Below are 10,716 nucleotides of genomic sequence, written 5' to 3' on the forward strand. Positions count from 1 at the left end.
ACTTGCCATTCCAGTATTTATCTTATGTTTTACTCTTAGTACTTCTTTGCTATCATGAAAACTTTTTCTTAGTTCAATTGTTTTGAAACATTTAATTTTCTGAATATTGCTTAATCTTAATCTTTGTTCTAAGATTTATACTGTATCTTTGACTTATAATTTAAAAGACATTGTATGATATCTTCTAGTATTAGAAACTTTAAAAAGTTTTAATAAATAAATAAATATTTAAAAAAAAGAAACAGTGTTACATTCTTATGCATATGCTCTAAATCTAGATAAGCCAGTGATCTTTTTTCTGTTATTTTGCAGTCTGATTGTCCTAGTTACTTTCTCCTTGCCAGAGAAAAGAGACAGCACCTACAAGTCAGAAGAAGAAAAGTTTATTTTGGCTCATAGTTTGTAGAGGTTTCAGTTCATAGTTGTTTAGTTTCAGGGCAGAGGATATGACAGAGGTACAGCAGTTCATGGCATGTCAGAAAGCAGTGATTCTGCCTTTTTCCCCTTTCCATGTAGGTTACAAGCCTATTGGTTAATGCCACACTGGCAGGTCTTCCCTCTTTACTAGATCCATCATCCACACCTAGAACTAAGCTAAACCAACAGTGGACTAATCCAGTATCTCACATCTATGGTCCAGAGCCTCACCTGTGAACACATGAGGCTTCCAGGGGATATCCAGATATAAGCCACATGAGTAAGTATCTCAGAATAATTAAAAGTGTAGAGTAAAACAGGTTGGTTGGTTTGTTTTGGTGGAACTGAGGATTGAACTCAGGCCCTTGCACCTGCCAGGCAAGCACTTATTCTACTGAGCTATCTCCCCAGCCCCCAAAACACAGGGTATTACAAGGGAATTATATTTTAAAATCCATTTTCAAAAAAAAAAATTTTTTTTTGAGATAGGGTCTTTCTGTGTAGTTCAGTCTGGCTTTCAAATCACTGTGTAGTCCAGGCTGGCCTCAAACTCAGCGATCTTCTTGCCTCAGCCTCCCCAGCACTGGGATTACAGGTGTGCATCACCACATCCAGTTTCAGTGGCTAGCCCTAGGGATCAAACCCATGTCTTTGCGCTTGCCAAGCAGGTGCTTAAATCACTGAGCTATCTCCCAAGCCCCTCCGTAATGTTTTAAAAACTTTATTTACTTTGTTCTCTATGAGAATCCTTATTAAATTTAAGAAAAGTGGGAACAGATAGAAGCAGCCTCCTGGGAAGCAGTTTATTAAGTTAAAATATATTGTGTACTGTTCTGTGATAGTGCCATTGTGATGATTGCTGATGAGACGTTTTCCAAAAATACAAAACTGTGGTATGTACAAATTGTATCAAACCTACTTTACCAGCTTCTTTTGGTATGCGTAATCAAAGTATCTGCCATTTTTTCTCTTGGAAACTTTATTAGAGAAACTAGCTCATGTGTGAAAAATTTAAAATCATGCTGTTTAACCCAAACTGGCTAAGAGTAAGCTTCCAGGAAATAAAATAACAATAAGCAGTAAATGCCTATATTTAACATTTTTACTTCTGGGACAGAAACTTACAAGTACATCTGTGTTGATGTACTTGTAAACCCCTCTGTTAAATAACAGGAATACATTCTCACATTTAATTCATTGTTTTCACACTCATGTACAAAAGTTGGGTGACCTATCTTAGAAACATGTTTATAATGAACATATATAATATGAAATAAAATCTGAATAAAAACTTTATTCCAACCACATTTCTCTATTTTAAATCATGCTTATTAAAGTTTTTATCACAGTGGAGCTTAACTTATGTTTACTCATTCATCCAGCCAGTGTCTAGTGTGGACTTCAACTTCCAAAAAAGCAGAAGCACCTCATTCATACACTCTGAAGTCTTGCTACCACCCCACCACTCATTGCCTGTGTGCTTTTCCCTTTTAATAGCAAAGTTGTGGTAATATTGTGAAAAGGTATAATTAGCAAGCTTAGAATGTAAAACCATTTCTTCAAATATTCAGGGAGCAGTACATCTCTCTGCATATGCATTAGAAAACTACTTTTGACATAATTTCTACTGCAGGAGACTGGCTTCTGGTGGGGAATAATAAAGTTATGTGTCACCGTGTATGACAAGGCCTCCGCATTCTCCAATTTTGTACAACTCTTCCATGTTAGTAAATGACTTAGATAAATGTACTTTGCTACTCTCGGCTGCCAGACACAAGATTTCAGTCTACAAATAAAGCATAAATGTGTATAGTGCAAATGCTAAGTAAATAGAATGACGTGGGATAAACTTATAGCTGCCTTATGTTCACTCTGCCTCAGCAGGCAGAACCCAACTTTCTGGTACCTGTGACTTTCGTCCTTGCTCTAAATGAATACTGTCACTCTCCTGTCTCAGCCATACTCATGGAAAAGACTGCTGAGTTGGGGCTGCAGGAGTGGGGAGGAAAACAGCCTTCTGCACAAACGGGGACAACTTCTGTCAGGTCTGTGTATCGTGTGGGTCTCATTTGGTACCAAGACCTTAGGCCTCTGCAGACAAAGCAGGTACCAGGAAAGAGCCCCAGTGTTCCATTTTAAATAGTTGGCACCTATGCACTATCAATTGTGGGGTCCACACAATTGAGGGGATGAAAAAGATGGTGCTTTACGTTAGAACTAGAACAGATTTACAGTGTAGAAAAACTTTCAAATAGGTACAATAAACAAGCCATGGCTCCACTTGCAAAGGTCTTCTGAGTAATACTCTTTAGTAGTTTGAATAAAAGTCGGAATTTTGTTGCTTTGTCTTAGTTATGCACTGCACACAATTACTCATTAGAACAGAAAAGCTGTACAATTAATTCGGGAAAATTACTGGTAGGGAGAAAATTAAAGAAAAATGTGATAACAAATCCATACATGTCCTTAATTTTATGTTTTGCCCTGAAAATGTTCATAGCCCTAAGAACTGGGAAGTAAAAGGAAGAACATAAATAAAAAGTAAAAAATGCTGTGTTATTTCTATCTTCATTTCCTTCCTCAGCATTCAGCGCTGAGGGAAAAGTGTTGTTTCACCATGTTCTGAGTCCACACGTGGGAAACGCTAGGGGAGAAACATGTTGGCTCTAACTTTTTACGTCACTCTTGAGTGTTGTACCCTGACAATAGGCAGCTAACTACAATGCTCCGAATTAGACACATACACACCCAAACATCAGGAGAAATATCTGTGACAAATACATCAAGATTTCAAACTAAGGTCTGACACAGTCACTTACCTGATTTAAATAAGGCTGTGTGATGGTTTGTGTCTAGTTGTCCCCCCAAAGCCTCATGCAGTCATGGGGTAGGGACTTCTAGAGTTTGTGAGTAACTCATGATCCCCTGAGATTACGGGTGTGAGTACTACACCCACCCTGGGGTGGATAGCCTGAATACAACTTAAGGGAGACAGACTCACTCTCTATAGCCATTGTCGCCGCTGCTCTTCCCATTTGCTTTTGCTGTTTTGCTGTTTTCCACCACCATGAATTGCGGCCTTCTGCCATGTGCCACTCTGCCTTGGAGCCAGCTAAGTATGGACGGAAACCTCCATTAACTGTGAGGTAAATAAACCTTTCCTTCCTTCATTTTGGGTGTCTGGTATTTGTCCCAGCAACCAGAGAAGAGAAACTGAGACAGGCTGCTAAGAGGTTCAGTGCCAAAACTATATCAATATTTGAATAAAATACATTTTTGCATTTTAAGTTGGTGCTCTTTACAGCCATCTTAATATCACAGAATTTCATTATTAAGGTCCGATAAGGGAGGATTAGACTTGTGTACTATTTTAGTAGCTGTTAGACTAAATTTTTGTGATAAAAGAGCAATGACTGAACATTTATGTTCCCCGCACCTGGGCTTATGGCTCATTTCACTTTTTTCTCATGCTTAATATGGCCAATTTTTTTGTATTTGCCATTTAGGATTCCACTGTGATAGTATCCATTAACTACAATGCTTACTTCTAGACCACAGACTTCTGATTTTTCTGTAAATAAATTTTGTGACCCAGGACAAGAGGAAGTAAACCAAGGCAGCACCGAGGAAGAGCATATAGGTGATGTCCAGTAGGAAATACTAACGGAAGGAGATCTGGTGCACAGCGGCTCACACGTGGTGCACTTCACTGTGGTGGAGGATGTAGTCTATCCAGTAGACAGTGCGGTTCACAGGGTGGCTAGGCAGGCTGCTCCTTGTGGATTTCTAACAACTTCTGAGCTCTCTGGCAGTAGCTGGGGTCACTGATAACTTTAATGTTATGGTTTGTTTCTAGTTGTCTCCCACAAAGCCTCATGTAATTCAAGGGACCAATGTGGCTCTAGGAGCAAGGCGAGGTTTGAGGGGTGGGGCCAGAGGACCAGGGCAGGGCCAGAGCACATGCCCCTCCCTGCTCCAGGCCTGCAGCTTCCCTTGGAGGTGTGGAGCTAGACATCCTGGACATGGCAGCACCCCAACCTCTGCTCCAGACCCTGTGGGGAGGCGGGGAGTCTACGATTGAGGCCACCTCAGAGGGAGAGGAGACATTACAACAGAGGCATGGACCCTCCTGAGCAAATAAGTCTCCAAGGTCTTACTATGTAATTCAGGCTGCTTTAAACTATGAAACCTCCAGTTACTGTGAGCTAAATAAACCTTTCCTTCCTTCATTTGAAGTGTTGGGTATTTATCCCCAGCAACAAGAGAAGAGTAACTAAGACAATAACTCACAGAACTTCATATAACTCCCCTTCAGTGACCATCTTCCATTGGGGCAATATCCCAGTTGCCTTTGGCCTGCATCCTGGTCATGGTATCATGATGGTCTCCAAAGAGTGGGATTTCCACTACAGGTTCACCATGATACATAGTTTCAAAAATACCGTTCGTCTCTCCATGGTTCAGGAAGGCATTAATACCTGAGTGCCCAAGTAGGTCATTCTGGGGTAATCACTGTGAGTTTTGTATTGTTTCCTAGATTCTTTGGTTTGATTCCAGAAAACCTCCAGATCACTTTGGGGCAATCTCTCCAGAGCTCCTGCCAATTTGTAGGCAATGTCTTCTGAGAGGTACTTGATCTTGGCTCCGAAGGACACCAGGAAAAGCTGTGTTCACTTGTGCTGTTCACCCACCTCTGGAGGTCCAGCAGTAGACTGGTCAGCTTGGTTAGGATCCCTTTAACAAATAACACTGGACAGAGTCTTGGAAATGCCAGCGCCACATCAGTGCAGTGTCCACAGGCTGGAGCCATGGACCACGTTGTACATGGTCTTCTCTGGTACCAGGTTGTGCTTCTGTATTATCCTTTTCTGTTTAGGAAGAACCAAAAAACTGACTCCTATTCTGGAAATTTAAACACTGGTATTTTTCATCCTTTGCAGCCAGTTCATGTAGTCTATGAGGAAACTCTGGGACATAGGCTAAAGAGGAGGAACAAAGGGGCCAGCCAGATAGTTCAGTGGATTAAAGCACCTGCTTAGACAGACACAGGGACTGGGCTTTGATCCCCACCTCCGGGGTATGCTGAGATGGTGATTGAGACTAGGTGTGGTGGTGCGTGCCTGTAATCTCAGTGCTTGGCAGGCTGAAAACAGGAGGATCACTACAAGTCTGATCTGTGTAGTGAGACTCTGTACTAAATACATTAAAAAAATTTTTTTAAATAAGGAGGCAGGAGCACCCACCCACCTCAGCAGGATACCAAAGGCTGGTTGAAAATACACCATATTTAACCATTAAGAGATGAGCGGTCACAAACCCACACACGTCATTGGGGTCCACCAGCTGCAGGTCAAACTTCTCTTTTTTCAGATTCTGGATTAGGGCTTGGTTGCCAACAATCATGTCACAGTTCTTATGTAATGAGCTAGCATATCAAACAGTTCAGTTGCTGTCAATCTCCTAGAGAAAACATTCCACATTTTTGCCTGAAAACATCCTAGGTGATGCTTTTCAAGATCCATGGGTAGCACTGGAGGCTGTAGTGATGAGATGGTGCATGTCTGTGCCATCAGTGAAGAGAAATGCTGTGTGGTGGCCTTTCTCGAGCAATGCTGTGGTCAGTGTCTTGAAAATGTACAGACTTTCAAAAATAATTGGTGGCACAGTTATCCCAATAGCACTCCACAGGAGCATGATATATAGAGTGTAACACTTTATAGCTTTTCCTAATGTAAAAGGCTTTCCCTCCACCTCTCACACTGGCTCATAGACTGTCCTGATAACATGTGGTGTCATCCCTCTCCCCGCCACCCACCCACACCGTGGCAGCACCATGTCTGACTCTTCCAGGAGTTCTGTACCTCCTGCCTGGGATGTGGGCTCTGGCTGGGGTGCACTGGGTGTGAGTGCCTCACTGCCACTGTGTAGCCACGTCGGGACACGGTGTGCACTGGTCATCTGTCACAGCCTTGGAGCTTGGGGCTGCTCCTTGGCTCCTCGCAGCAGAGCCCTGCGGCTGCCTAGGACCTCGCCACCCCCACCCACCACTATGTGCTATTTTAATTCACTTAAACATGCATTACTAGATCTGGAAATATCCACAGGTAGGTGAATTTATCATGACTCCCACATGTACTAACTCAGTTTTGATTTCCATATAGTAATCAGTCTTCCTGGGTTACTGACACATTTTGTTACTAAAGCTTGTTAAACAGAAGACAAGTTTCTTCAGAACTTCGAGCTATATTGAGGTCTTACTGAATCTTTTATTTCAGTCATAGCTCAGTCAATTTTTAATATGCCTCAAGCATTTGTCACCTACTACCTTTTATATTGAACATGAACTGAGGGAAACCTGTTTAGAATCTTAGGGTTAAGAATATATGGAGAAAAAAAAAATATATGGAGAAATCTGGCCAGGTAAATAGCTAAGTAGAATAAGTGCCTACCTGGCAAGTGCAAGGTCCTGAGTTCAATCCCTGGTACTGCAGGGGGAAAAAAGTGTCAGTAAAACAAAAACAGACTTTGCCAGGTAAATAGCTCAGTAGAGAAATCTGTTGAGCAGAGACTGCAAAGAGTGCAGAGTGAAAGAAATATATCTATTTCATTAGATATTATATTTTAAGAGTTGTGTGCAGGCACATATTACATATCCTCAAGACACTATTAAGAAAAATCATATTTTCATGAATGTAGGAAGACCACCCTACCCTTAGTCACTTAGCTCTGACACTGAAATCTGATTGGCATAGTGTGATGGATTAGCTAATGGCAATTCATAATACCCAGCTGAACTCAATCAGCATGGTGGTGAGTGTGAAAGGCCCACCTGAGGATTGTTGCTAACAGCATAAAAAGAGAACTAGAGGGGATGATGGTCGCTGTTGATTCTCCTGGAGAAGGCTGTTATGCTGGCTTTCCTGATACGAACTCAGATGTTCAGGTCCTCACTGTCACTGAGGATGCCTGCAGTTCTCTTATGGGGAGCTCTGGTCCATACTTTGAGAGTTATTTCCTAGCTCCAGTGCAGATCCCTCAGCCAGCCAGCACTGATCCCTCATCCCACTGGTGCAGACTTCGAGCTCCCACCACTCTTTTGGGCCCAGCACTCACAGGTCCTTGATACAGACTTACATGAAACATTGTCATGAGCCCTATGTCTCCAGTTGGACTCAAGAGAACACTACCATGGACTGACTCTAAGTCTTTGGCTGGACTCATGCAGGACATTACTATGAGATCCAGGGCCTCAGCTGGATTCTTTGGGTCTCTAGTATGTGGACAGATCTGCACTTTTTTGCTTTTGTCTCTTTGGGTGAATATTATAATTAGTGAAATAAACTGTTAAATCATGTCAATATATCTTATCTCAAACATAGTCTCTCTGAGGAGGATGTCTAATATTCAGTATCAACTTAGGTTTTGCATTGTTTGGTTTATGGTACTGGGGGATTGAATCCAGGGCCTTCACACTGAGCTATAATCCCCAGATCCACCACCCCTCCTTTTAAATTTTGAGACAGAGTCTTGCCAAGTTGCCCAGGCTGTTCTCAAACTTGAGTCCTCCTACCTCAACCTCCCTCAGTGTTGGGATGATAGGCATGCACCATCTTGCCCAGCTTCCCTTTCTTTTATGTAGCTATCATACTCATTCCTCTGTCTCCTAAAACCTTTCAGTTGTGTTTGCATTTTGGATGTATATGATTTATACTTTGTTACATTAAGGAAGCAAGATAGTTTCACACTGAGGAAAATAGAGATAGTAGAGGCAGGACCAGGGGAGATGTATAAACAAAGCTAATGTGTTATAGTATCCTATTAGAAAAAGTGCTTATGGGGCTGGTGAGATGGCTCAGTGGTCTAACGCACCTACTTAGAACAAGCTTAGCAAAGCGCAGGGACCGCAGTTCAATCCCCCAGCACCACATGCCAGCCAGCCCCGCCCCCTGGTGGGCTGAGCTGGCCACACACACAGACTCTCTCTCTCTCACACACACACACACACACACACACACACACACTAAATAAAGTAAATAAACTTTAAAAAAAAAAAAAGAAAAAGTGCTTAGGCTCAACAGTTCTTGCCTGGGCAACACACATGCTAAAATACATAAAAACTCAACAAGATCAAGTTTATGTGTAACTATTTTGTATCAATCCTGAATCAGGCTGGAAGATTAGCTCAGTGGTGAGTGAGTGCTAAGTACCCAGGAGGACCTGACTCCTGAGTCCAACTGGAGACATATGGCTCATGACAATGTTTCGTGTAAGTCTATATCAAGGACCTGTGAGTGCTGGGCCCAAAAGAGTGGTGGGAGCTCGAAGTCTGCACCAGTGGGATGAGGGATCAGTGTTGGCTGGCTGAGGGATCTGCACCGGAGCTAGGAAATAATTCTCAAAAAAAAAACCATCATAGATTAGGGACCATCTATATTGGAAATTGTGAAGTGAACCTTAAGAGAATGGCAAGCTAAAGAGGAACATTACTCAATGATAATTAGCAGATATTGCCAAACCATTAATCCACACAGCAAGCTAAACAAGTATAGGATTCCCAAGCTAATGATGTAAGCAGTTCACCTTTTCTAAATTGCATCCATAGGAAGAAATACTACAGAAAATAATAATATAAGCATGAAGTATTGTGAATGCCAGGCTGGGGGAGAACTCCTGTAATCCTCCCACTCTGGGAGGCTGAGATAGGAAGATTGTGAATTTACGCCCAACCTAGGCAACTTTGTGACTTTGTGAATTCAAGCCCAGATGGACCTTGTCTCAAAATTACGGGCTGTAAGGATATAGCTCAGTGTGAAGACTCTAGTTTCAATCCCCAGTACATGCTAACCCACTGCCAAAAAAAGTAATGTGAAAAAATATGAGTCTTATAGATCTGATCTTGAAACCTAGATGAAATTTACTTGGGTACTTAATAAAGACCACAAGAAAAATGAAAGTAGTTCACTCTGCTTGGTGATTCTTTATCTTCTATTCTAAAATAATGTGTTATTTATTCACATAACTTGTATTTGGGAGGAACAACAACAAAAAAAAAGCAGCCCAATATTAACTTTTTAGAAAGTGAATTCTGGGCCAGGGACATGACTCAGTAGAGTAAGTCCTTGCCTGGCAAGAAGAAGATTCTGAGTTCAATCCCCAGTTCAAAAAAAAAAAAAAAAAAAAAAAAAAGTGAATTCCAACAGCTGACCTGGAAAGCTACACTTTGGCAAGTAATAAAGCCCTGTAAAAGGGTTTCCAAATAAATAAGTGCACAGGAATTAGTCAGTTGAGGTTATTTTAAAATCACTATGCCTCTGGGACTGAGAGAGTAGGTCTTCTCTCTATTGCAGTATCCAGGAATCCTCAGCACTCCTAAATCTCCCAAAAGTGAGCCTCAAGGTGATGAACAGAATATGCCTCCCATAATCCTCTGTACCTTACTCTGCTAAAGCCAAGAGCTTCAGAATCAACCTAGTAGAGGCCTCACATTCCCTTGAAAGCCAAAACTTAGTAGCTTCTAGGCTAGCATTTTAGGTCATCTGCAGATGAGTGGATAATCCATTGGAAGAAGCAGTGACCTCCATTAAGTAAGCTTTTCTTGGAATACCCAAATATCTTCCTTTTTACCACTGCCATTGGGGTCTGCAAGTCCCTTTAGTCCTTATATATTCCAAGGGAGGTGACAGATCCAAAACACTGACCTCAAGCTGGGAACCCATTCCCAATTTTTCTGTTTTTTATCTTTTTGAGACAGGGTTTCACTATGCAGCTCAGGCTGGCCTTGAGCTCATTTTGTAGCCCCATTCCAAACCTAAGCTTTGCATTTTCTTGAGTTTTCCAGATTTTCTAATGTATTTAGCACAGGTTCTATAGGGTCTCACTGTGTAGGTCAGACTTAAAGTGATCCTCCTGTTTTCAGCCTCCCAAGTGCTGGGATTTTGCACGTCCACACCCAGTCTCAATTGCTGTCTCAGCATGCCCTGGGGGCACGGCAGGTATGGCATGCAGGGGATCAAACCCCAGTCCCTGAGGTGCTTTAGTCCACTGAGCTCTCTGACAGGCCCTCAGATGGGTTTTATGCATATTTAAGTTTGAGAAGAACTGTTATTAGAGAGCCATCATAGGACAAGGGGAAAAGATTTGAAAGCTGACATGGGACCTTTCCATCAAGATGGCACCAGAGGAAGAAGGATGCTTTTGTCCTTCCTAAAGCTGAAGTCAAAGCAAACACTTTAAAACCAAAGAGCTAGTGCTGAAAGGCATCTTCACCCACAAAAAAAAAAAAAAAAAAAAAAAAAAAAA

General features: G+C 41.9%; 1 pseudogene; it reads right to left on the reverse strand.

The window, feature by feature from the left end:
• Nucleotides 1-3,866: 3,866 nt before the first annotated feature.
• The window catches only part of LOC101572224, a 10,914-nt pseudogene continuing 4,064 nt past the window's right edge, over nucleotides 3,867-10,716 (reverse strand).

Source organism: Octodon degus, unplaced genomic scaffold, assembly GCF_000260255.1.
Source record: "Octodon degus isolate 3935 unplaced genomic scaffold, OctDeg1.0 scaffold00024, whole genome shotgun sequence".
Lineage (NCBI taxonomy): Eukaryota > Metazoa > Chordata > Mammalia > Rodentia > Octodontidae > Octodon > Octodon degus.